Source organism: Vicugna pacos, chromosome 5, assembly GCF_048564905.1.
Source record: "Vicugna pacos chromosome 5, VicPac4, whole genome shotgun sequence".
Taxonomy (NCBI): Eukaryota; Metazoa; Chordata; class Mammalia; order Artiodactyla; family Camelidae; genus Vicugna; species Vicugna pacos.
This window is the reverse complement of record NC_132991.1, coordinates 32,211,268-32,234,342: the sequence shown is the minus strand read 5'-3', so window position 1 is coordinate 32,234,342 and position 23,075 is coordinate 32,211,268. Positions and strand designations below refer to the sequence as shown.

The 23,075-nt window shown below is 34.7% G+C and overlaps 1 long non-coding RNA gene across 6 annotated transcripts in view; it reads left to right on the top strand.

The window, feature by feature from the left end:
• LOC116280637 (uncharacterized) overlaps window positions 1–23,075 on the top strand; it is a 459,686-nt gene that overhangs the window by 287,549 nt on the left and 149,062 nt on the right. For all 6 annotated transcript variants that reach the window (XR_012072592.1, XR_012072591.1, XR_012072589.1 and 3 more), the window contains one exon: window positions 9,058–9,146. This is a non-coding gene — a long non-coding RNA (uncharacterized lncRNA). The remainder of the gene's footprint in view (window positions 1–9,057; window positions 9,147–23,075) is intronic.

Here is a 23,075-nt window from a genome sequence, read left to right as displayed (position 1 = left end):
GGTTGGAGATACATTGTGTGACTGTGGGGATTTTAAACCTTTGCTCTTTACATTTCTAGAAATACAATAGGCTCACCCAACTACATTTTTTAAAAGTAGCTTCTCTTTAGCAGATGCTCTTTTGACCCAGAAAATAAAGAAAAAGAAAAAAAATTCATTAAATAATCGATTACAAATGATTAGTGATTAATTTTAGAGTGAAATAGTTAGATCTGGCCATATAAGTTACAGGGCATGGTGGCTATCCAAACTATGTCTTTTATATGGCCTCCTTGTTTTAATGTAAGTGCGTGTGTGTGTTTCTTTATTGTCGTTTTTCTGTATTTGTACACTGAAGTCAGTGAGGTTCAGAGATCAATAGGGCAGTGTGCATAGCAGTGTTAATATATGTGGTTTATTGCATACATTTGAGAGATACATAAGGAGGGGCTGATTTTTGAGATTAAATTATTGTATAGGATTTCTGAGTTATATTCTGTATACATTTTGGTACCTCAGAATAGAATATTGTTGAACCAAGAAAATATCATAATGGCCAATAACTGTAATATTTTCAAATACTGAAAGTGATAAATTTAGATTTAGGGAAATTATTGCAAATATTACAGTCCCTTTTATAATGATTATTCAAAATTTATTATATTTAATAATACAAATTATTCTCTAGTTAAATTTAGAATTTGTTCATTAGTTATTCCATGCTTTTCTTGAAATTACCCAGCAGTCTTTGTTCATTAAAACATTTTCAGGAAGCTAATTAAAGTCATAAACTATTTACCTGTTGTAAGAATCTTCCTAGGGAAGATTTGCTAAAAATTTCTTCAAAAGTTAAAAATAGCACATGTTAATATAAATACAGAAATTCTTCCAGTCTGAAAGTTCTCTTAATTAAAAAAGATCATTTTAACCCTTTATTTTTCCTGAATGTAGCACATCATGTATTATTTATGAATAATAATTCATTTTTGAATATAAATTATTAATTTTCTACTAATTAATAATTTTTAATCAACTAATATTTATAATGTGTGTAATAAATTCTAGTTATTACAGACATAAAGACAAAATATGAAACTTTCTCTGAGTGTTAATGAAAAGATAGAAATGCAATCATATTTAATCAAAACAACTGTTGCTTTAATGAAGATATTTCAGAGATTAGTAGGAGCATAGGAAAAGGACTACTAGATTAGAAGAGAGAAATTTATTTAATAGTTGCCTCATTCTTCTCAAAGCTATTTTACATTAAATGCTATGTTTTCAAAAAACCTGAACAACCTCTGACAAGTGACTATCACAGCTTTACAGGAATTAAAGACTAATAACTATATGGACTAATTTTGGGACATTGATCAATTGTTTTGGTATCTTTTAGACAAAGACTGTAACAAACATCTTGCAAAAAAATTTCAAGGAGAGTTTTAAGAACCACACATCTCCAGTCAAGGAGGCAATAAAAAACAATATTCTATTTTTTAAAAAAGATTTTTAGAATCCATCAAAAATAAAATGGAAACTCAATATACTAAAATCAAGAGTAAAAGTTTTATAGTGTTAGAAAATCTCAGAGACTAGGTAATCAGAAACTTTTAAACTTTTTTTGTGGAGTCAATCCAACCACTTAAAAAATGAATATCAAGAATATAAAACAAATAAAAAGGGGCATTGCTCTAATAAAATGAGTTTGAACCCTTGAAACCACCAACGTAACTGACAGTGGTGTGCTTGGAGCCAGTTCATGTTGACTTCAACCTCCAGAACCGTGAGAAATAAAATTCTGTTGTTTAAGCCGTAGCCTGTGGTGCTTTGTTACAGCAGCCCTAACAAACTGATATATGTGATAAACTGATACAGGGTCTTTGCCTAAGAACAGTTGGGCACCAAAACGACAGTCAGTGCAATCATGGAATGTCACAGCATGACCTTGTCAGTGTATTTCTGGTCCTTGTTTCACCAATGACTCTTAGTTGTAGGAGCCTGTGTTTTTCATACACAGATTCAGCTAAGCAGATGAGTATATTAAGCTTAGTTTCTATCTCTCTAGAAATCAGCACTTAGTCTTAATTCCTTTACTCTTCTTTAAAAGATAACAGGCATTTCTTTGCACTTAGCTAATCGTGCATTAACCTTGGGGACATTTTTGCTGTGAATTCTGATCAGAATGACCCGATTCTTGATTTAGCAAATAGGTAAATCATTCACCAAAATAGTACGGACATGTTTTAAAAATTCTCTTCCTCTGATTCTACAGATTTCATGCATAACATTAGGAGAAAAAAAGGGAAGTGTGTTAATGTACTTCCTGATCAAAAACTGTATGATGTCATTTGACAAGGATTGACAATTGCAGGAGCAAATTGTATTGTTTCTCACTGAGTTATCACACAATTCTCATTCCTGGACCTTCTATTATTAAAATATTTTCTTTTTTATTCAGCTAGATATTATTAACCTACTCTTACTCTCTACTTCCTCAGCCACTGTGTTTCACAGCTTCCTTCACTTAACCTTCTTTTTCGTTTTCTGATTTCTTTGCAATGATGCTTCCTGGCACTAGTAAATAAACTGATCTCTGCTGTTTTCGATCTAACAGAACATATGTGAGTATCTCAGCTCAACAATAGAAGATGAGTAGCCTTCCTATTACTGTGAAACAGCTTTAAGAAGTATTTCCACAGCATTAGAACTGGAATCCAAGGCAACTCCTGGCAGTAAATTGTTAAATCACTGTTATTTTCCTGAATATAAATGCAAGCAGGGTGCTTGCAAATCCATAATACCACTAGAGATGACCATTAGTGAACTGCATCGATCACATCTTAATGTGTGATTAAACATAGTTAGTGGTTGGCAGATCTCTTTTACAGTAGTGTGCCTTTTGACCTTTTTTTTTGTTTTTTTGAAGCTCAAATTCTTGAATCCTTTACATCTGATCTACAAACTTCAATTTCTAATGTGTATTTGTCATTCGGTATATGCTTACCTTACTTCTAGGATTAAAAAAAATGAGAAACAGGAATATGTAGCAACACATTTCTGTCTGTTAATATTGCTGCTGATCTGATTCATAGTTTTGTAATGTACCATTATCAATATTTGAAAAGAACAACTGTGTTCTTTTCACAACAATTTCTATGAAATATTTTATTGTGAAAAATTTGATCAGAAGATATGTACCCTTCCATAAATATATGAGTATTGGAGAACAGCAAAGCATTGGCTGTTCTTTGGTTCTTGACTTAGTTTTCTATTTCTTGTTTTATGATTTGGGGGAGCAACTGACCCTCTTTGTACATTGTTTCATCAGAAATAAAACGAAACTGTCCTTTCGTTTAAATAGTTCTTATACAGGACCTGAATACTCAAGCAGAAATGAGTTGCTAAAATGGAATTGTGAAATTAAAAATTATTGCACTTTTTTCAAGAATAAGTGTATAAACACATCTTCATTCAGCATTGAGAAAAGAAGTGATGTATTCATCATGTAGAAATATATAAATAGTATTTTACTTCAAAATTTTTATGTTTTAAAATTGTAATGTGTATTCTGAGTTGCAATTTGAGAATCTTCTTTTGTTGTTAAATAGAGATTTTAGCAAAAGTAATGTGACTAATATTAACATTTTCCAAAAATTTTAGCTAAAACAGACATTTGGATGAGAAATGAGTTTACAAATTGATGCTCTGATAAACTCTGTTTTGCACGCTAAATAGTCAGGCAATTCTGGGGTTCTTCAAATGTAATATTTATAGAATGTCTTCTTTTGAGGAGTTCCAAATTCCTAACAAATATGATTTTACTAGCTCCACATGAGGTTGCATCTTTTTTTTTCTCTAAGAATATGCTGTATATGTGGAAAGTTGAGGAGCTGAAATATTATACGTTGAACTCTCATAGCAGAATGATAGTTGCCAAACAGCTAAATTGCTTTGTCTTTTGAATCGTTTTACCCAAGATATGTGCATCAACATTCTTGGAAGTGATATTAAAGAATTGTGGGGGAAGAAAGCCCTCAATTGGTTCTTCTGTTTTCCTGCTTCAAAATAGCACTATATTAATTACAATAAAATAGAGTAATGTCTTCTTATTTGATAAAAATGTAAAACTTCATAACTTATTTTATGACTATGCATTATTATTTATATCCATATTAAATAAAAAGTAGCAAATATTTAATGAGATACTAAAAAAAATCACTAAACCTTTTGTTTACCAAAATTGTCTGCACTTCAGAAATGTGCTAAGAATTTGAAAAAATAAGCCCTCTTAAAATTCATTTTCATAAATATCAATAAGCCTGTAAAAAATAGGATTTAATTTTATGCAATTGCTTTAGTGTTACCTTTTAATATTTAACTACAAAGGCAAGTATATCCTTGTTGTTGAAGTAAAATGAAGTAACTCAGAAATACATGACACATTATGGAAGGGTCCCTTCCAGTCCCTCTATATCTATTCCCAGCAATACCCACTAGTAAACATTTGGTGTGTACTATGTCAGACTTCTTTCCTCAAATAAGCAAATATAGAATTTTAAAGTGAGGTCATTCCATACCTCATTCAACACAGCAGTATTTTTCTACTGCTTTCTGTTTAAACATTTAAGAATATCTTTTCATGCCAGTCCATGAAGAGTTACCTAATTCTTTCAGTGGCCTAATAGCATTTTATGGTATGAATATGTCATCATTTATTGAATTAAGTACCCACAGGTGGATGTTTAGGTTGTTTCCAATTGTAATGCAATTTCTAAGGGAATAGTTACAAAAGATGTGCTTCAAGTATGAACCAGAGTATTAGTTATTCAGATGAGAAACACTAATCTCCTAAGGAATTCTAAGTCAGAATAGAAAAATAGTGATCTAAGTGTTAGATTTTTGTGTCAGTCAGCAACTGCGTAGCATATTGGAAAGGAGTGTAGATTTGGAACGAAGGAATCTTGGTCTCTTTCAAACCCTGTCACTTACTAACTGCATGGCACTGGGCAAACTATCTCACTTCTGTGAGCCTTGTTTTCCTGTCTTCAAAATAAATAATGTGAACTCCATGGTCAAAAAAAAGTGTAAGAACTTGAAATGGAAGATTCTATGTTGCTATTGTAAAATGTTATGGACCCATCACTCACTAGGTGAGGTGAGGATTTCAGAGAAAAATAAGCAGTCCTCCATCATCTTAGATTCTTGTTTTGTGGTAGAAAAGGCTGATGGGATTAATGGTGCATCAACTGAAGAATAGCCAAAGTTTATACCCCTTTGCATGCCTGTATTTTAGCCAGTTTTTGTCCTGCGCTCTACACTACAGGTATCTGTGGGAGAATCTAGACTATATTCCTAGGAGGGTTGTCCTATTCTCTGACACAGCAGCTTAATTCAGTTTTGGGTAGGAGAGTTTCTCATCATGGTCGGTCTTGGATCGATCAGATTTTCTCACCGCCTTTCTTGTCTCTCTAGATCCTTAGCGTTAGAAATGAATTGCTTAGACTGTAGCACGCCAAGGAGCAGCTTCTAGAGAATGTGTCAGTGGCACAGACTGATTCAAGGACACTAGTATTTACTCTGGCTTCTTCTACTAGTTTGCTAGATGATTTACTTTTGGCTCTGTCATATAGTTAAAGAAAGAACTGATAAATTTAAGTTAGTTTTCTAAAATGATAACATGAGGATAATTGATTTTGATCATTCTGTTATTTATTTTGATTAAAATAAAAATGAGCTTCTTTTTGGGAGCCCTTTGGTCACACATATCCCAACTCCATGGTCTTTCTGTCTTGGTAATGACAGTAAAAATGTTAAGTCTAAAGATTCTCTCAAAAAAAGTGTGTAAAATGCTTAGATGCCTGTTGCTACAAGGCAGTACAGTTATTAACGTATTATGATATTTTTCCCATTGAATCTAAAGCGAGTACCTGAAATTGAGCTAAGATATGAACTAAAAGAAGTTCTCTTGCAGTGGCAGATAGGTCATGTACTCTAATTGTAAATGCTCTGTGCTTATAACTATTCTTATTTATGCCTTGGATGGTGTGGGGTTTTATTTGTTTTATGTTGCATTTCCCAACAAAATGTACTTCATAACCAGTTTTCTTAATGGCAGTTCGTACACGGTGTATTTAATAATGTCACTAATCGCTCTGTTACTAATTGTTTCATTACCTTTCTCATATTAGCAACTGTGAACACCCAACATTATTTATTGGGTATGTGAGTGCCCTCTGTCTCCTGGGCGGTGATGCTTACTTGGGAATAGAAATGAAATCCTTGAGCAGGCTTCGTGCCTTTCACCACAACTCCTACTGTCACCTGGGGTGCAGGCCAGCTCTAATTTCTAACATAATTGCCATGAACATAGTTTATACATACAAGGAGTCCATGAAAATGGCTTCAGTGTTGATCCTCACATTAATCTCATTTTTCTACTCTCAGAAGAAAAACTAGCATTATCCTTATATAAATAATTTATATGAAGCCATTGGCAGGGGAGTAGGGTGGCGCTGGTGGCTTATCTAAGAAGTCTGATAGGCCAAATTGTATATTCTGGTAGGGGCTAGAAGATTTTTAATGGTGTTCTTGCATTTGTTTCAGTCATTTCCATAAGAAATACAGACCTGACCCAAATATCTTGTAAAATGTATGAATTTTATGAAGAATTTTACATGCCAATATCAATAACCATGTGAAAGCTTCACTGGAATTCACTATCTGTTGAAACTAAAAGGACTAGGAGTCGTGTGTGATTTAACTGTTTTGCTCTTCACCTGAATACAATGATTTCTCTAGTCTACCTTCTTTTTCCTTTTGGTGAACTTAATTTAATATGAACCATCGAAGAAAAATTGCATCTGTGTATAAAGCAAATTCATCTCTTCTATTTGTACATTGGCTTGGTTATGCAGCAGTTTCGTTTTTTAAAAAAATTAATTGTTCGTATTTCCTGTTGAACATTTTCAGATACCTTCATCCACTTCTAACCCAAAAGCTTTAAAATAATTTCTTAGAATCTTGACATTAATGCAGGCACCACTACCAATTCTGGGTGAGACAGATGAATCCATTTTCTCAGCAAGATTCAAGACTTCATGCCCCCCTGTTAAGACTCATGCTATGAGCAGGGCTGGTACTGTTTATGACAGATGCAAATTATACTCAACATCTTTTGTATTTTACAATTTATAATCAGGCATGCATCCTTCAAATTCAGCTCTTTTTTTAAAGCTCAGAATTCTGGACACTTCATAAAGCAAAAAGCTTGCTGCCACCTTCAAGGAACTCAAATTATCTGATTTTTTTATTTGCTGCTGCCATTAGATTGAAATGATTTTTCTTCAGTTTGCTCAAAGCCAGATTTAAAGTCAGGTCCCAGAGGTAACAGGAAGTCGATCCCCTAAGCTACTCAGTCATTGTTTGCTTTTTTTACATGTAATATCCTACTTCTAAGCCAGAATATAATTTAAAATACAAAACACACTCTGCATAAATATGTCCTTTGGAAATTTCATAATCTGACATTTAATAGAAGTTAACTAAGTGCCTTATATCATGCTTATTGAGGAAAATGGAGAAATTATAAATATCCTTCAAGACAATTATTTCTTAATAGCTTTCTACATATTTTGAATGCTACACATTCCTTACTACTTTAGATCAATAACTCGACATGCTCTTTTTCAGCAGAGACCTGCTAGATTTCTCATTTACAATGCACCTAAATAAGCTAAAAAAACATTCTAAACACTTCATACGTTATGAGCTTCTGATAGCCATTTGAAGAGCTCTCTTTTGCAATCCCTTTCTGTTTGCTGGGGAACAGCAAAGGGTTACTTCAGCCCAGACACTGCAAGTACGAGCAACAGGAATCCATTGGCTTTCATTTGTCCATGTCTTTCATTTGATACTACCAGTATTAATAGCTTTGCAAGGAAATTCTGCAGTCATTAATCATAATAATTAATCAGATCCAATTATATTGCATATAAATGCGAACAAATTGCTGAAAAAATAATGATCTATCACCAACATGTCACAAGGAAAAAGAGACTAAAATAGTAATTAGAAGCAGGGATTTAGTTGTGTACAAGTGCCCTGCAACTGATTTTAACAGTATGATGATTCGATGATGTAATTAGTCAAAAGTCTAGCAGGCTTTTTTATAGCAGACCATCTAATGACTGTGCATCTGGAGAAAATAAAGTCCACTTTTCTACAAGATCATCTGTATTTGCTCCTCACTTTGCATTTCTGAATAAAGGAGATCTGCTGCCCTTGGTTTCCTAATACTGAGAACTAAATTGTTCCTGCATGTGTTTTCTGGATTTTTAATGTCTATTTGTAAAGTAAGCTGTCTGTTAACTGAAGATCATTGACGTTAAGAATCAAGATACTCTACATTGGCATTTTTTTCTTTTACTCTTGTAATCATAAAAATGTGTAACATATAATTCAAAATGAAATGTTTTGGTTATAGTAAATTAACACACTGTGGGTAGTGTGCATGTTAGCTACGTTCACCTGTCTTCTTTCCCTTGAACTGAACTGAAAAACATTTCAGAAAATGGAATTACTCTGTTTTCATGTCAGTTAGCACTCTCCAGAGCTCTGGCAGATTTGATCAGAAACCATTTTTTAAAATACGTATGTGTGTATGTATAAATTCTTTTTTAACAGATTCTGAAATCTGACCAACATACATTGTTCCATGCAAGTTATTCTATAAAACAATTTTAACATCTTTCCTTTTATCACTTGTCTTACAGGATAGAGCCTCCAACATATATTTTCCATGTAAACCTTGTCCTATGCACATACATAATTAGCACTAGTTTATTGTGTGTGGTCAAATATGCATTTTTAAACCTTTCAAAACATTTCCTTCCTTGACTCGCAGATTACATATAAAATGGTTAACTAAAGATTGATGAGCAATTTTTATGATAGGTTTGCAACTTGAAAATAAATGTTACGTTCATCATAGTTTTCAATACTAAGCACTGCACTTTAGCGTCTTTGATCTCAGTGTTGTGACTACTACAAAGAAATAAAACCTTATCTTACCTTTTCCAGCATCTACTGCAGAAGACCTCAATAATGCATAAGAACATCTGGAAGTACGGTAATTTCAGCTATCAGAGATAAGAATTGACACAGAACAGGTAAACCCTACAAAGTCATCATGTTGAAATGAACTGATTAAGGTTTAGTAACATAAAACATCATGTAGAGTGTTTCCATGCTTGCTACATCTTGCTATTTTATATTAAAAAAGGAATGTCAATTATATATATTTAATAGGTTGATTAGCTGGTAGCAATATTATATTTTACATAAAGAGACAGAAATGTCTGCAGATCTATTGCCATACACATCTATTTAGAGTTAACTGTGAGTTCATAGAAAATACATGGGCATAGTAAACAGGGTTTTGAAATGACAATTTTTTACTGGTTGCAAGTGCTAATTGCTAGTTTCTCAAGGGTATAGAATTAATCACCTGCTAGATTTACAGTCTCTAGGTTGAGACCTGAGGATGGAGGCAATAAGAAAAGCTCTTGAGGGACATATCATATGGTGAGTCTAAATATCAGTCTCTATGCATATGTAAATTGGTAACAAAGTTTTTTCAAAGCTCAAGTATGCTAATTTCAAACAGGCAAGACTAAAGCTAGCTTTTAGCAGCTGTTTAACGTCTGCCTGTGGGTGGTAGAGAGAGCTTAAAATACAAGCAAACAGTGGTGCATAAGTAATTAAGCAACATTTTGCTGGGCATAAATAATTCTGTTTATATTGCTCTTTTGAAGAGTATAGAATACAAAATAACAGATCCAGCGCACCTTTGGTCACCAGAGGTTAAGTGTTCCCCCTCTTTACCTTTTCTGTGGTTTTATGATTTAAGGGGAATAAATAACAAAGTCAATCTTTTATAACTTCATAGGAAATAATCATTTAAAGTGGGGAAAAAACCTTATTATGGAATCACTTGCACTTATATTTCAACTATATTGCTTTTAGTGTATTCCTCTAGTAATTTATTGGAAGAAAATGTAATACCTAATCAGAGATTTGTTTATTAATATTTCTTTTAGGATTATTGAAAGTAGATTATTGGGATGTTTGTTAAAATAAAAAAAAATCAAACTTTTTCAAAGTCTACAAAAAAGGAAATCACCTCAATTTTTCAGGACCAATTTTAATTATCCCATGCATTAAAAATAAATAGATAAATAAATGATTCACTCAGAGGTCATTGCCTAAAAATAAGGAATGCTTAATTCAATGTACCACATATAGGATAATCACCTAATTTGAACAGCTCTTGCTAAGCCAGTAGAAATGTCTAAAAGCAAAAGGAACGCTGGTATAAAAAAATTACATTTGATTCAATAAAAACCTTGAAATTGACCAGAAGGAAGATGAAAGATTTAACACGATTTAAAAATACCTAGTCTGGAAAAAAGGATTATAGATACTAACTGTGAAAAGAGTCAGGGGTTTAAACTTTGTTTTCGTTAAATATTCATGGTTTGAGGAGTTAATGGTAAAAGGAAGTACTCAGTTGGGCATCCGATATTATAAAGGGCTTTATAACACAAGAATGCTAGGAAGGTAGGAGTAGCCATTTATGCATGAGATTGCTATTTCCCTTTGCACTGAAGGAGCAGACAAATGAAATAGAATTGCCAAAACTCCCTTTTATCCATCCTCACTCAACACTCTTACAAAATGTAAAACTTAGTGAAATAAAAAAAAATATTTTTATGACATTTCTATGTTTTCTAATTTTGCATTTTAAAAACTGTTATAAGGTTGGGTTTAAAAGCCACATGGCCTGAGCGGAAAAATGGATAGGACAACGGATGACATGCACAGACCCACTATTCAGTCAGGGTGATCGGTGGTCTTTTCCTATGTAAGATGCTAATACCTTGCACTTGGCTCTTCCTCTTTTTCTTCTACAAAATGTGGCTATTCATGCAAGTTCCAGTTTCCCTAACAAGATAAAAAGGTGAAAATCATTTAAGGGACTAGGAAATATGCACTTCTTTGGGACACCCATTCTGAAGCTTCTCAGGCTCATGGAACATCTTTTCAGATTCACACTGCTGAACAGGTCACTCTCTACGAACCAATGGGCAAAGCTGCCTTCCCTAGCTAATGGAGGATGGATGGGAGAAGCAGGCAAGTAACAGGCTCCCTGTATCTACATGACAATTTTTAAGATTTGTTTTAAAAAATCTGACAAAAATGGGTAGTAAGGAGTCACCACTACTCAAACTAGTACAATTAATAATTCTTTATCCTTAGCCAATATTTTCCCCAAAATTGTACTTACTGTCTAGGCATATCCTGAGTAATGATTTTTTTTTTAATCAGAGGAGGACTTGATTATGTATGTTTACATAAGAACTTGCATTTTATTATACGTTATGCCAACTGAAAATTGGCACTTGCCACCTGCCTCTACAAAGATTGACTCACACTGGCACTTGCCATCAACCTCTGCTTGTATTAAATCACAAACTGCTGCAGCCGCTGACCTCCAACATTCCCTGAAAAGAGTTCAGGGTGGAGATCAGCAATGAGGTGCTCTGTGCTCTGGGAAAACTGGCTGAACAGGCCTACAGATACATATTTTCAGAGGTTTTTATGACCCCAAATTCTTGAGTCTCCTCATATCTAGAAAAGCACTAAAATCATGAATGGTGACATCTGCTCCTTGTGACTGGCAGCAAGCCTCTGCCTAAATGTGTGCTTGACTGCACGTACCCCCTTCACTAAAATCACACATAATACTGAGTTCCCCCCTGTCTCTTCTGAGCAGTTGCTCAGAACCATCTGAAATGCTGTCCCCCTGGGCTATAGTCTTCATTTGCCCTAAGTAAAACTTAACTCACAACTCTCACCTTGTGTGATTTTACTTCAGTTGACAGTTACTAGGTTAACACAAGTCTTGGCCATGTATGATTAGGTACGAACTTTAAATATTGTTTTAGGAGATTTCATTGCTGCTTGGGCATATCGTTTTTTTTTCTCTTAATCTTCAGGCTTCTGTGTGCTGCTTAGTACCTATTATCATTTTGGATTTGCATATGCTCTGAAGTGTTTGTCCCATCAAAAATGGACAGTTACTGAAAAAAGCAAAGTAACATTGGAAGTGGAGTTGTTTAAGTTGGGCTTGCCATAGGTACACCATGGAACCTTTGTTCTGTGCCTCCTCACACATGTCTCAATGGAGGATAACAGTTTACATACTCTACTACCAACCATAATTTAAAATGTTTATGTCTCATATTATTTGTGGAGATATGAAGGCAGTCAAGCTTAGGCTTCTGGTGATCAGATTAGTTTACTGCATATTTAAAGAGAGAGTAGTATAATTTTGTTAAAATAATCAGTCTAATTGATACAAACCCCAACATAGTGATGAACTATGATCAGTTTACCTTGTTCCACTGACAAACTTAATTACTGACCTGCAAAATATGAAGAAACAGTGTATAGATGACTAGGAGAGATCAGAAATAGAGCTTCAAAGTCAGAAAAATAAATGATCTGACAGATACTGAAATATAGAGTTTTATCCAGAGCCAAGTCCTGTACTAGGAACGCAGGATGTGGTAAATACGAGGTGTATAGATCTCTGATGTCAGACAATTAGCATGAACATTATGGAACCAGGAAAACCCAGAGAATTCTAATCCCAGGATAGTGGCTGCTTTTTCTCTACAAACGTTGATGCTCTTTATAGTGTATTTACGTACACACACACACACACACACACACATGCAGAGTCAAGAGGGTGAGAGACTCTGTAGTCTCTGAAGATGTATCTTCAAATGTGGATGAAGCAGAAAGTCCCCTCGTGGACAAAAGGCATAGTCTCAGAAATATCTGTAATCTCTCCCCGTTTGTGCACAGGGCTTCATTTCATCAGAAGGAAATGCAAATTTACTTACTCATTCTTCCATTCACTCAGCCACTGACTATTTACGTAGTTACTACAGTGTGTAGGACACCGTGCAAATTAAAACAAATGCAAAGGTATATCAGATGCAGTAGAACAGTAGGGTCAATAAATGTGGAAACACCGAAAAGTCAGAGTTGAATATTACTCATCACTGGCAGGTCTCTCACTTGGTCTCTGACTTTCTGAGCCAGCATTATGACGGCTATTTAGAGATGGGACTACTTGTTCATGTGACCCAACATAGGCAGAGAATACAGAACATCTGTGAGTACAGAACGTCTGACTGTAGGCTTTCCCTGTTCAGCTGCTCTGTCAAATTCTGACCCATTCACCACGACATGCTCTTCAGAAATGGTTGCATCGATATATGGTATTACAGATTGCCAATTCCTCTGTTTATTATTCAGTGTTAAATCCTAAACACTTTGAATATAGGGAACATGCTCATTCTTAAATGGTACCTCATGTGCCTGTACTCTTTCCAGTGATCATTCAGAAAACATATGGATCCTGTTAATGAAAACTACCTATTTCAGAATGAGCTTTTGTCTTGCCATTATTCAAACTCACAAAGTTAAATTTACTTGGAAAATCAAACTTTCTCTATTTCAAAACTGTTGGTTTCACATGAAGACTATAGATTTTTTTTTGTATTGAGAAAGACAATTTTAATTTGTGAATCACTTAGTAGTATCTCTTTTTAAAACTTCGAAGCAGCATTCTGCTGCTTTGCTTTAAATGTGTGCTGCTATGAAAGAGGCAACAATTACATATATGGAAGAGTTTATCTAGGAAAATCGATGGGGTAATAAATTCTGGTGAGAGAGAACAGCAAAATAACTTGAACGACGAAAGTGTCTGAAAAAGGAGAAATCCTATTTCCTCACACCAATTACCTTCTTTTCCAGATATTATTCAGAACTTCTGGACATGCAAGAGAAATTTATCTTACTAATTTCCTTTCAAAATACCTAAGCTCCTCTTTCTCTGTTTTTGACTGCAGTCAGCACCTGAAGTTAATAGACACTTGGACCAAATGGAAAGATGATATTGGCAAATCACAGACTAAGGCTCTTATTTTGAGGGAAAAAATGTGCCTTATGCACATATCTTTATACAGAATACTATTGTGTATATTTTCTTGGAGGTAAAGAAACTTTTAAGAAAAAAATAAAATTCACCATACTATCTTTCCAACCAACCCAAATCAACAGCTATATAAAGGGTAGGGTTGGAGCAAAGAAAGATGAGAATTTCTCATCCAAGAACTGGAGGCTGCATAAGATACCTTGAACCTGGAACAACTTCATCCATATTCTCTTCCATTTGATGTCAGTCTGATATGTGCACACAAGCTATAAAATGTTGTCTTGTTTTGGTTTCTGAACTGAAGTTCATCTTAAAGGCATCATCAAATCTGTTGACTGTACCTCATGTTAAGGGAAAAATCTAGATAGAATCATTTCAGTATTTGGGTTTTTCACCTTTTTTTTAATAGGTTTTTACGAAGATGATTGTACAATGTTGACATCACCTGCAGCTGAGAAATTTCTCTCGTTATATTTACTAATTTGTATAGCAACCAAAAGGTAAAAGGGAAATAAAACAAAAACATATTTGGTAATTTCATGAATTTAAAAACTAGCCCTGGGGGAAAATGCATCACTTTTTATTTTGTATCACTGCTGTGTTCAAGAAACCTAAAAATGGGAATTTCATATTCTTATATTTTGACAAGTACTTTACATTTGCTTGAATAAATATTTTACTATGAAAGGAATATGATTAAAAAGACAAGAACCCTCACACTATTAACTTCTCAGGAACATTAAAGCAGTAAAAGTACACACTCTATAAGCCAAGGGATGCAGCAGCGTTCAGTTAACTCCAACAAATCCTGCAAAAGGATTTTCTTTCTCTTTCTTATTTTTAAGCTCCAAGAAACCCTGCACTTGAAAAAAGGGAAGATGTGCTTCAACTGTCATATTGATGTGGCAGAATTTAGCTCTTTTCTGAAGAGCTTCCGTGTCCCCAGAGCATAAAGACAATAGTACACTATATAGAGAGCCAATAAATCAATTAGCTTTAACAGCCAGAGTTCAGCAAATGCATTTATTCTTTTCGATGAAAACACAGCTTTTACCTGTAGCCATACTTCATACTGCTAAGGTCAATTTTTCACGTGGAAATTATATTTAGTGGCTGAAAAAAATCACTCATAAATTTTGTAAAGCAAAAAGGAGCACTTACTAATGTAGGAGAACAAGTTTATTTTATTTGTAATTATCTATCTTTAGAGTAATTGAGATTCTAAACAGCAGCTAATAGCCTCACTGTCTCAAATTACTACTGCCTGTAACTTTACCTTGCCAAACATCAAAGAGCTTTTCAATTGCAACTCTACTACTAAAACCTGGGTCATTTTCTAGCAATTAATTGGAAGAGGTGATTAATAGCTTAATAATGGGTTGCTCTGTGTTTAAAAAGTGCAGGGGACGTGCATAGGAAAGGAATATATAATTTTGTATCCCTGAAACATAACCTAATTGAAAAATCAGCAGTTGGTCTTATTTACTTTAGACTTGTATTTCCAAACCCTCTTTTGATCTACTCTGAGGAAATGTGTAAATCTGGAGAGTATTTTTTAATTAACTCCTTGAACATTGAACACACTATGAATTTAAGGAGCACAAGCTATTCCGTGGCACCTGCTGTGCTGCAGTCAACTTCACAGGAATTTGAGGGCAATACGTGTCAAGCATCTCTCTGGATGTGCAGATGGTGGTGCCCATTCAGCAAGTCACCCACCATTGGGCTTCCCTTGGATTCATATGGCACACCCACCTACAGCAGAGTCTTATGACTCTGGTGCCTGGGAGCCAATGTCCACTTCTATTATGCATTCCTCTTATATTCACCACAGATTTAGTGGCTGTAAAATCCAGTGGCAGTCTATCAAAACATCCTTCCAGAAGCATCCAGGGAGAAAGTCAGTGCAATTCAGTGAGTTCACTAAGCTAAACACTCTGTGTTTTGAGACTAGATCTCAAGGAAATGTCAAGATGGCTAGTCAGATGGAGAGGCGTTCCATGAGGGTGGAGGTCTCTTGATAAAGGCAAAGGATGGGACTAGCAAACTGAAAAGGACCCAGACTCATTTGTCTAGCTCATGACAGCATCAGGTTCGTCCATGGCAAATGTCCTCCTGGATATGGGACTCACGAATATTTTTCCCGTGGTCTACCACAATTGCTATAGATCCTCTTGGATGTCTTCCTTATGTTGCCAGAAGAAAGTAAAGAATGAGGCTCTCAATTTCCCATAATTTTCTTCACGTTGTACATTTCTGCCTCCCATTTTAGTCTCATCTTATCTGAGCTGAAGCTGGAAATACAGGCTATTTATCTCCCACTGTATTTACAGGATGACTTAACACTACAGGAAATCAGTACTTCACTATCTGATCCTCTTTACAGTGAAGCTCTGGCAATATTTCAGGAGATAGAAGAAGACACATTTTGGACTCAAGTAAATTTCTGAAATAGCTGTGTAGATGGATGTCTGTGCTGTCTACCTACCAGGCAAGTTATTAATATTGAGAGAAAAAAATGAAGCCATGTGGCATAGCAGGGAGAGAAGGAGGCAGAGAAAGATCTGCTTAGGATGCTGACATGATAGGCCAACTCATAAGATTTGGCTCTTGGGGTGGGCCTGGAATGTGCACAATATTTCATTTAAAGCTGCCTGGAATGGGAAGGATGAGAGTATGATGAAAAGCCAAGTGGGGAAGCAGTGAATAGATTAGATAAGAGAGACAATATAGTATTTCTAGGTTGAGATAAGATACAGGGAGTCTTATATTGGACTATGTTACATGGCAGTGGAATGCTAATGGTAATTTTTGCACTTGGAATTTACAGAGCCAGACCTACACTTGAAGAGACTTAATCTGATAGAAATATCTTCCTTATCTTTATCTGTATTTAAATAGTTTAATTTATTGACAAGAATATAAATGGAATTGAATGAACAATAAACTCCAGGGTCACTGTAGATAAGATGTCTATAATTTATTGTCCAACCTGGATGCTTTATAAGAATGAAAGGGAGGTGTTGGGGCAAAAGGCATAAACAGGAAATCTCTCAATCACGTTGGAATGTATAGCCATCCCATCTCAGGTGAAGCTGGAGAAAGGGGGTAGGATATAGAGTACAAAAACGTGACAATAGGAAGAGGTTGGAAAAAGGTAAACATAATGAGTCATTATAATAAAATCTTTGATTTTTAATTGCATATTCAAGGTCTGTAATGGACTGAAATACAACGTTTTTTCTGATGTAGATCATTTTAGCTTTTAAAGACCTTACTCAAAAAAAAGTGAGTGTGCTCTGTGAGTCCGTATGCTCAAGGATATTAAATAGCAATATTTTTGGATGATCAAAAAGAATTTGCTTTCATTTGGTTAGAGAAATGTATTTAACTCTTCTAATAACCAGAGCAAACATTAGGCCTTGAGTTTATTTTCTCATGTGTCTAAGAACTCAAAATATATGTTGAGTCATCAGTTAGTAATGTGGGATACCATAAAGACTGTGAGATGCAAATGCAGTGTTTTGTTTGAAGAATCACTCAGTCCTTTTGACAGACAAGTTGTTGTTAAATTATGTCTTTCATTTGAGCAGGGCCAGCTTACCCATGAGGCCCAGAGGGCACCACCGCCTGGGCCTACCATACTTTTGGAGGTCTGTGAAAATGTTTTAATTTCTTTAAAAATCTGAATTAAAATAACAAACTCTTAGATCATGGGAGATGTTTTCAATATGTAATAATAATATATTTGCTCTTAAATTAATGTTGTCAGAAGATGTAATTTTTGATAATTCTTACAGAGAAAGGAGTCCCACAGAAGCAAAGGTGCCTGAGGCCTACAGTAGTCACTGAATCCAAGTAAACTGAAAAAAAAGATCTATTTCCTAAAGAAATGCTCTTTAAAAACCCTGCAGTATAGTGTAGGAATACATTTTTTTTTTTTTTTGGTCTTACCTAAGATTCCACTTTAAGTTGAGGATCTGGAACAAGGTAACATATTTTCTTTGGGCATTGAAAAATCTCTAAAGATAATTATCCTCTTTCCTCAAATATCCTTACTATGTGTTTTGTGGAGAGAACTAACGTCTTTTTCAATAATGGTAAAAGTCCTCGTGAGAACTATTGAGGACGTTTCCTTATGGAAAGCTTGAGGAGATGCCCGGAGCTGGAAGCTCAGGCAAGCCTCTCAGATGGAAACGCAGGGATAGAGAGGGACGTTGTAGTCCAGGTTCCAAAATGAGCTGGGTGGAGCCTCAGCTTCTCAAGGCCAGCCTTCATTTCATTTAGGACCAAATCCCAAGTGGCTCTTAGACGTACTACTTTGCTTATTGCTGTGTAAAGTAAACAAATGCCCTTCCTTCCAGCATCCAAATCTTTGCTAGTAGTTAGTGAATGCTGGCATTACACAAGAGGAATAAGGCTAAACATATGCCCTGTTATGTTAACACTTTAGTTGGAAGCTACAGTTTTCCTAAGAGATGTACACATTGTATATACCACCTTTACCTACAACTACTTATATCAGTATTAATAAAAATAGGTGATACTAGTGAAAAATTAATTTAGAAGAACAATACATGTTGGATCACACATTATTCAAATGTGTTATCCTTGAATTTTCACCACAATCCTGTAAAAGTTGTTGGAATGTCTACTATGTATCAAGGAGGAAGGATGTATCTACTACCTACTATGTTCTAGACACTGGGAAAACAGTGGAGAATAGACAGGTGAGGTTTCTACTCTCTTAGAGTTAACAGTCTAATGTGATAGCACACAAGCAAACCAAAAGATAAGTATCATATCATGTTCATTTCAATGTAGAGAATTATAAAAGAATGATGGGTTAGGGGACATTGGTATTACTTGCTACATTAGATTAGCTAGTCCAGCATTTAACTTAAGCATAAATATTCAGAAAATTTAAAATGACTGATGTGACTGGAGCACAGTGACAAAAAAAGAGAACACAGGAGAAGACACCGGAGGAGTAAGTGCACAGGGCCAGATTTTGTGGAATACTAGAAACCAATAAAGATACCATTCTTAGCATGATGGGACTTTCTTGGAAGCTTTTAAACAAGTGAGGTACATGACCTTACATTTTTGGTTTGCAAAGCTGGGTGGAAGGTGTTCATCATGACTGAGTGAGAAAAATTCATAAAGAAATGCAATTTTGGCAAGAAAAATTAAAAATAGTATTTTACTATTTACTTTTGTTTCACTGTAGAAGTAGCAGAGTTGAATTAAGCAGTTGGATATTTGGGTCTTAGAAATATAAAGATTGAGTCTTAAAATTATAATTTATAGCTATGGGACTGGATGAGGTCACCTAGGTGGAAGGTGTGATAGTAAAGAGAAGGTATATAAGACAGAGTTCTGCAGGTCTTCAAAATTTAGAGGTTGAGCTAAATAGAAAAATCTCAAAAATGGTATCCTGAAATGACCATCAGTGGAGCAGAAAGAAAACCAATAATGTCGAAGACTGAAGCAAAAAAAAAAAAAAAGATTTTCAAAAAGGTGGAGTGGCCAACTGTGTCCAATGCTGGTAAGGATTTAAATTAGTTAAGTACAGAGACTGGATCATTGGATTTGAAAATGTGGTGACCTTAAGAGCAGTTTGGGTGCTGCTGTGAGAATAGTAGTATGATTGGATTAGGTTGAGGAAAATATTTGAAGGTGAATATAAACCATCTTTTTAAGAAATGTTGGAGTGAAGGAGGCAGTGTAAAGGAAAGTGAGTCAGAAGTTGTTTTTCTTCCTTTCTTCCAATCCCCTTCCCTTCCTTTCTCTTCTCCTTTTTTAAAGATAAGAGATTTTAGGTCATCTTTGTATGCTGATAGAAATGATATTGTATGGAGATAGAAGCTGATCATGTGAGAGCCACAGGGGATAATGAAGGATCGAAGTTCTCATCAGTGTAATGAGTGGGGAGAAGGAAGGATCCACATGGTAGTGGTTTGCCATTGACAGGCAGTAGGGCACTGTGTTCCTAGGTACAGGTAAGACAGTAGAGCCTGTGACATGACTGGTTGGTCGTTTTGCTGGGGGAATGAAAAGAAACTTGTTCTGTTGTAGATATTAGCAAAAGAGGATGACTTTATTTGAAGAAGAGAATTCCTAACCAGTCAAAAACAGAACAGGGACTTAAAAGTAAATCAACTAGGAAAGACTAGAACTTGCTTTTTTTTGATCATCTCTTAATCTTTTGACGTGTTAGTTTCCAAATATACCATTCATTTGGATAGTGATCATTGTGTAGCAGATCACCCTGTCTTATTTAGCAATTTTGGGTAAATCTGCTTTTTTTGATATAGATATGTCACATTTATAAATGTATTCTGTCTAAAACCTTAAAAATCTTGACATAGATTTTCTTAATTCCTTAAAATAGGTGTTACAAGTAATTTCTTAATTTGTCAGTCTAAGAATTCTGTAATTCAGTTTCAGAACTCCTTATATTATTGGAGTGTCTATATTCCTGTCAAAGGCCAACTACTCATCCACACCTTCTCTCTGTATCCTCACTTCCCTGATTATCCTAAATTTACTGAGTTTTTCCCTGAAATGCTTTAGTATGAACCACATAATGTTGTTTGATTATATATGGTCTGTCCTGATGCTCAATTTATTGGATTAATTTCTCAGTAAATTTTAAACAATTTAAGGCCAAGGAGCTGGCTGATTGCTAATATATTACTCCTTCCTTAGTTCCTAATCCAGTATTTCAAGTTTAGCAAGTGTTTAATAAATCCCTGTTGAAAAGCAGGATTGAATATATTTCTAAGATGTACAGTTTCTTATGTTGTTGAAACGTTACACCTTTTTAAGATTGTTTTTGAAAAAATAGCACATCTATGTTAAAAAATTCAATTAGTACAAAAGTGAAAGTCATGACAAATAGGTGTTTCTGCCCCCATACGCTCCTATAGGCCTGATGCTCTCCTGAGAGGCATTCCTGGCTCCACTTCCTGTGCTCCCCTCCCAGTGATGTTCATCTCACTTTGCAGCGTTCTGGGTTGGCAGTCAGCTCTCCTTTTCTCCAGATGGGGTATGTGTGCAACCAGGAAAAGTTCTCTTTGAGTTGAGAGACTGGTTTATTTTTTAGCTGCTGTGAAATAATTAAAAATGAATGGATACGGTTGAATTGTAGGAAGCATATTTATTATTTGGAGTAGTTATAAAAAAATTCCTTGAAATTAAAAATCATACTTTGAACAGGTCGATTAGTCAGATTTAATTTTCTTTCACTCTCTTATATTGGTGTAAATATTTTCATCTGTTATGCATAACCAAAAAGTATATTAAACTGTCAAAACATAAATGATTTCCTCTTGGCCACCATGGCTTGAGGGATTTATTTCAAGTCTGTTGTGCTACTATTTGCCCCTAGGATGTGTAATCTATATTTTAGGGGAATGTGGCTTACTGTAAGACACCTGTATTATTTATGTGTGATTAATATTTGCGTTATGGTGAATGAGGTCTTTTGGCCTTACTTTTCTCTTATAGTGACTTAATCATTTCTCACAAGAATGTAGTCATTGTAATAAAGCATTCCACATACTAGTTTGTTTTTCAGCAGTGACAAATGCAATTGTGATAAAATGTGAATTTTCAGTTATTAAATATGGCATCATGAATGTAATTTACTGGGCTACATCTACAAGATGCTGCTGTATGGCATCACTGAAGCTGAAACCAAGCCAATCCTTGTTTGTATGAATTTAAATATAAACACTGGTGAACAGTATCTTTATAAATCACAATGCTTAGAACACCAGACCTAATTTTGTGTTTCTGAAAATAAAATGTAAACCATACAACTTGCTGGTTATATGGATGCCTATTAAAATGGTCTCATTGTAATCTGCAAATTTGCAACAAATTATGAAGATCTTTGATCATCCCTGACAGATAATATCATGTGCCAAATTAGGACATATTTCAGAGTTCCTTTCTGTGGGTCATAAGATATGACATTTTTCACAACTTTCCTTCAGAAAAAGCACTTATGTCAGTAGAGTGAGGAATTGTTAACAGTTCCAAACTCTACAAGACTAAAATTCAATTAGATATTAACGTTACTTGCCAGAACCGTCTTCATTCGCAAAAGTAAAACATATTGCTTTTAACAGTTATTACACAGATTTGGTGGCATATGGATTATTGAATATGAAAGGAATTTATCTTAAAATGTCCACAATGATTCTTTTGATTGTGTTTTGATAGCTTTGCCAAATGGCAAGAAAGAAGCTATAAATACAAAAGATGATGTATATATTGTGAACTTCCCCTTGTAAATATGTGAAAGGAGTATTTTTGTTGCTGTTAGTCAGTGCCATATTTCTTCAAATTTGAAAAAATGCAAATAACTCTGGAATTTAGTACCTTTTGTTTGTACCTTGTCCATTATTAGAACTATGGCCTAGTTTTTACACTGTAATATTGCAAATGTTAAATATTTTGGGGGGAAAACCCTGTGTATTTCAGAGAAGAGATTAGTCTATGTGTCTACTAAAGGTGTGAGAGAAAAATCTTCCATGTAAATATTGGTACTGTGACATTTTAAATACCTTTCAGGTACACATTAAAATTGTAAAAGTGCTCAAACTTACTGAGCTTCCAGAAAGTCATCAAGAGTATTAAAGAACGATGTTGATAATTGTACTAAATTCAACCAGGATATGGCAGACAAGGGCTTTCAAACTTCAGAAACATCAATTAAAGCCCAAGTTGTGTGCAATAAGCATCAAAAATTGATAAAAACTCAAATTTAGGTTTTTAGATTTAGTGTTTAAATCAATCAACTGCAAACAAGATTTAATTAAAGAATATTATTTCAAAGTGTAATTACCTACTGGGATTAGAATGAACCTCTATTGCCCATAATGTTCTCCTACTGTGATCCCACACTGAAAAATGTTGAGTTTTAGATTAATATGCATCTTGTAAGTACAAGTCCTAATCTCAATCTTAAAGGACATTTAAAACACACTTGGAACCTTCTATGCAATCAAGCCCAGTG